The sequence below is a fragment of the Bombus pascuorum genome, chromosome 16, assembly GCF_905332965.1.
Source record: "Bombus pascuorum chromosome 16, iyBomPasc1.1, whole genome shotgun sequence".
Lineage (NCBI taxonomy): Eukaryota > Metazoa > Arthropoda > Insecta > Hymenoptera > Apidae > Bombus > Bombus pascuorum.
In genome coordinates, this window is record NC_083503.1 from 4,891,054 (window position 1) to 4,897,053 (window position 6,000).

Genomic DNA, 6,000 nt, shown 5'->3' on the forward strand with positions numbered 1-6,000 from the left:
AGTAGGGGTATGTTTGCGGTTGGGTTAGGGTTTTGATTTAAACGTGGGAACGTGTTTATTATTTGCGGCGAGTTTTCGGTGGCCTGGTTTGGAATAGTTCCTTGTTTTACTATGTCCGAGAACTTTAGTTCAGGGACGTATTTGCGGCTTATTTGGACGATCCGTTGGTTTTTTTGGTTTTTTAGATTTGTTAATCTTTTCGCTGAGCTATGGATACTCGAAGTTTTTGCAATTTACGCAGTAGATTTTGCCTTTGCTTACTCTTGACGAGAACGAGTGCACTCATCGCGGTATGATCGTTGGCTAAAATAACCAGTTTTTTTTTTTTATCAGTCTTTGATGTTCGAAAAAATAGAACTAAAGTGTGTGCACAAATGAGAATGACATAATGTATGGTAATGGTCGCGTAATACCAAAACTTTGCAATTTCTTGATGCTTAGAGTATAGATTATTATAAGTTTGATTGTTAACGAAGCCCAATTTATTTTTTAGGGTTACGTTATCTTTGTGCAAAAGGAGACTAGGAGGTTATTTATGACTATTTCGAATATTCCGCTTATGTTGGGTAGGGGACTTATATATCGCAGGTTTGAGGGTGAGAAGCGGTCTTTATTTCTTTTTTCTTTTGTGATGGCTGTTAAAATTATTAAACTGTGTAATATTTTATTCTGTTGGGTAAGCGTTTGAGAGAAATGTTCGGGAAATGGTCGTCAAAACCGGATGATTTTTTACCGTTTAATTTAGAGAAAATGATTTTTAGTTGGTTATAATTTGTAAAATAGTTTATTTAGTTTATTGTCTGGTTGTTTGGGGTTGTCAGAGGTGTTTTCATTACAGAATATGAAGATTGTCTTATTTAGCGATATGTCTCGCTCTATTTTATTTTTCAGTTTATTTGTTTCGGAGATAATAATTCTGTTTAATTATCCTCGACCCATAAGTTCGTTGTGTGTGGGAAAATTGATTGCCGATAACGTATAGTTTTTCCGTTGGTTTACATATTATGAAATATCTAGACCCAATGTCTTTATTGATATTCTGTATCGCTATACCTGCTTCTTGAAGGAGGGGAGCGTTCTCTGGAGGCAGTTTGAAAGAAGGGATAGAGTTAGGTTCATGTAACCTAAAAATTTGATTTGTCAGTGGGAATATGCCAGCTGAGTCTTTTTAGACATTTTTTTATATTGTTTGTCCATCTTCCCTTTTATCGTAAGAATAGTTGTATTTTAGATTGTTTATTTTGGATGATACGTAGCTTTTATCTCGTTGTTGCTCGTTCTAGCTCGTTTTCGCAGTCAAGGCGCTATTTTGGAATGGTATTCCAATAGCTAAAACGCTTCCCTTCAACATTCGTAACAGTATTTTTAATTTCCTATGCTATGAGTTTCTTGTAAGGATAATTGACGGATTGTAACGGTCCGAGCGGTGGAGCGCGCCACCCTTACACAATAGCATCGAAGCCTCGCATTCATCCAAGTATCTTTTGCTTGGAGCATATTCACGCAGTAAGCGCCATCCTGCGGGCGAATATGCCGTTTGACTACTTTCTTGAAAACCAATCAGCGTGTGTATTTGGGGTCCTCCATTTTGGGTCGTTATTTTGGGTCTAACTCGAGGCGTGTTGAGCTCGCTCGAGTCTAACAACGGTATCGGCAGTCTCGTTCGAGTAGTTCAATCGTGAACATGTAACAGTAGTGAGTCAGTTTCCGTGTCTTCGAATAGCTAAAAGTGGATTAAAGAACCGTTTCGATCTTTCAGTGCTCTTCAAGCGATCGTGCAGGTAAAATCTTGAATATCTTCAAGTATTCGTGGACATGGCTGCAAGCGTTAGTGGAGACAGAGTCGTTCCATCAGGCGGAACGATCAGTGGACAGTGCTGTGCGAAATCTTCAGTTGTGAACAGTATTTCCACGCATACGCGAAGGTCAGTATCATTTTAATGAGCAAACGATTAGTAAACCGCCTCGTGCGAGTCTTTCAAATGCGAGCGGCATCGATACGCGTTCGCGGACGAACGTATCGTTAATCATTCGTATCGTCGTACGATAATTTAGTCGCATTCGTTCAATCGTACATCGCGTCGTGGCATTCGCTTTGGTTGCTTCGTATTGCATAATCGTCCGCAGTAAGTATTCGTAAATTTCGTCTTGATCGTCGAAGACAATTCGAAACTTTCTCCTCGTTTATTCTTCGATATTTTGTTTTCGAGTTTTAACTTCGTCAATTGTTCTTCACGCATTGAGTCGTCACTCTCCCTCGTAAATCTGTTATTCAAGATTAATTCGTCGGGAAACAAGTTACAGAGCGCGGTATCGTCGATATCGGAAATACGCGCATGTTAGACGTATCGTTATTTCTTTAACCGTTTGAGTACCAAGCAGCGTGATCGCGCTGTTTAGATTTTGTGTCACGAAAAGTGCCGGTACATTTGAACGCTACGGACGATTGATCGTATTTTGTATGTAATTGTTATCTTAATAATTTTTATTGAATAAAACTTGAAATATGTATAAACTAATAGTACGTACATACGAAAATATAGATTACAACACAAAACAATTACAACATTACACAAAATTACAACACAAATGTGGGAAGAATACTTCCAACAATTAGGCGACAAGTTTATCGCAGCAGGAGACTACAACTCAAAGCACACAACATGGGGATCAAGAATCACTACACCTCGAGGCAGAACCCTGGAAAAACACTCTCAATATATTATCCACAGGAAGACCGACATACTGGCCGACAGACCTGAGCAAAATCCCTGACCTACTCGATTCTGCAGTCACAAAGGAACTAAACGAAAATAAAATAAATATAGTTCCCAGCCTCGAGTTTCGCTCCGACCATACACCCATAATAATTACATACAGAAACAAGCCAATACTTTATTATAACTCAAAGACATTATGCAATAAATCCACCAAATGGCAAACAGTCAAAGAAATAGTCGAGAGCAAAATCAACTGCAACATCCCATTGAAAACGCCCGAACACATCGAACAAGCAGTAACAACACTTACAGAAACTATACAAGAAGCAGCACCGGCAACCACTATACCTGAATCAACCATTAGACAAACAAAACTAATTCCACCAGACATCCTCGAAAAAACCAGAGAAAAAAGATAAGCGAAAGCAAAATGGCAAAAACATAGAACAAAAGAAAACAAAAAACACCTAAGCAAACTCGCAAAGGAAATAAAAAACAAAATAAGTCGCATTGTGCGGTACTAGTCCGGGAACAACCATAACCATAAGCTTGAACGTTCTCATTTCTTCTCTAATAGTACTAAAGTACTCGAAAAATACAACTGCTGATCAAATATCTCCTCTCTCTGGAAGTACGCATGAATGATGTTGGCTCCCATTGATTCTTCTTTAATAAGTATTTTATGGAATTAACGTCGTTTAAAAGTAGAGGACGCTGAAACAAATGTCAAATTTCTAAGTCGGTATGACAACCACATCGGGCCACAAAGATGTAAAAGGTACTTTATCTTTTCTTATCTTGCTTATGTTTATGTCTACCTATTTGTCTGTCTGACTTACCATCGTTATCATCTGAATATGTTCTCTTTTCACCCGGTAGGTGGCACCGTTTTATCTTTCCGTATCTTATTAATTTTTCTCGTATTATCGTATCGATCTGTCGTTTCCTCTTATCGTCTTTACGTTGATCGTTTATCACTCTAGCCTCTTATTTCTCTGAATAGTTTCAACTTGCTTTCGAACTGCCTTTTTTCTCACTTTCTTTCTGAATCTTTATGTTCTCGGATTAATCATTTCTTTTTCTTAGTCTTTTAGTGCTACTCCACTTTTTCTTCAAACCATGAAAACTACAATTTTATCTTCCTTCCCTTATTAACACGTGTTATTTCAACATTTATCAGCACGTGACCCTAAACGTTAAAAATAGACTCAATCTTTTCCTGTTTAAATATACATACAAATACTTTCTTCCAATATTCAAGGTATATGTATTTCATGTTTGGGAGAAAATATTTTTTTCAAATATACAAGAAATATTTGTATAATACTTGAAAAAGAACATTATTTTCCGTATATAAAAGAAATATTTATATAAATAGTTTATTTTAGCCTCCAGAACGTAAAAACTATGCTTACCATTCATATCTTTTGATTCACACTAATATCCTTAAGTTGACACTTATTTTCTATCAAATAGAATGAAATATTTATTTTGTATTAAATTAAAAGCAAGAAAAAAAACAAAGGAAAAATACAAAAAAAAAAACAAAGTGGAAAGAGAGATATGCAACAGATAATGATGGATTCATCTGTTTGGATGATAACTGGGTATTAAACTGTATCAATAGATTCTACTTTTCCTGTATTTGCCTGCAAAAAGTAGACACATTATGAATAAAACCAGTGTAAGGATTACAGTTTTAACATTTTCTCTGGGAGAAGCGATAATTTGTGACCAACGATTTCTTTGAGATTTTTGTTACGCCACGAGGCTCAGTAGAGATCATATTTCCAACCGTCGCTCGCGGTCCTCCAGCGTCGCAGACATATCCTCTTATCTGCCGACGAAAAACATACAATGTAACGATAAGCGCATAGTTGTCATCGAGCAACGAGTTCTGGAACCGTCGATTCGTCTTCGGTCCGTTATTTCATCTACACAAAGAATACCACGTACGTGATTGTAACACAAGCACATCTCAATCCACATCAGAGACCAGGCCGCGTTTCGGAACCGATGGGCCGATGACGGAAATAAAGATGTGGCGGCACTCAGCGACAATGTATGTCGCCGAAGCGAGGTGCCTAATGAACCCTCAATATCCCAACGGTCCTTTCGCCCAATGTTCGAGAACACCTAACAAACGCATGGATAGTGGGGACATTGAGGAATGACAAAGAAAAAGAATCGGATTCCGCCGAAAGTCAAGTTGTAAGAACTTCAGTCTTGAAAAGTCGCGGCTGGAGTTCAGAAGTAAATTGTAGTTAGTGTAAACCAAGTGTTAAGAAATAAATTCTCTATTTTTATTTCTTTATTTTTATCTTTTATTTTTCATCTTCGATTTCTCTTTTTTATTTTACGTGACATGATCATAGGCGCGAACGGTGGCATGACCCGAGCGTAGTGGGGGTCGTTTCCCAGAGAAGACAAAGAAAAAAATCGAAGGGCGATCAGTATCATTTGAGGATTCAAACGGAATGCCTCGAGAGGTTCTGACGAATAAAATTAAAGTCGCTTAGTCTAACAAATACATCGAGAGATATCCTGAAGTCGAGTCCAATTCCTGTAACAAACGAATTGTATTTATCGCTAAATAACTTGTGACGTGTTGATTCTAATATTAAATATTTTTAAGTATACAAGTTTATATTAACCCTGTTAATTCAATGTCAAACTCATTTGAACTACCTCTATTGCCTTAATCGAAATAGAGGAACGACTAATTCGCGGCGTCGATTACCCGAATCGTAGCGAGAATTTACGCCTCTCACTGACGCGTCTCTCCGCGAACGGTCGTAAAAACTTATATTCTTTTGAAGAAATCGAAGAGAAAAAATAAAAAGCAGAAATTTATCTAAAATAATTCTTTCTATTTTTTAAATTCCATACACGAATCGTATAAAATTTATAAATGATAAAACTTAGACTTAAAGTTAATAGCTGAAGTTAGCAGTTCGCGATCTATCAGTAAGCGTTCTTCGAAAGAGTTGCCATTCCTCGTTTCTTGTATGTACAACGTACCGAAGAGTCCTGTTTTGCAGCCAAGTTTCAGGACAAAAATACAACACAAACAAGAATACACAAAAGCTCCGTTCCCAAGCGGCTTAAGTCCAAAAAATAAAAATAAAAAAAAAAAATAAACACAAAAACCGTAAAACCACGACACATAATATAGCATGGCTACGTAGTACCGTCGCGTATCGGTACTTTTGCCTAACACACTTTACTCAAATTCATTGTTTATTGTGAATTTCAAAAAAACGTATGTGCAACGTATACT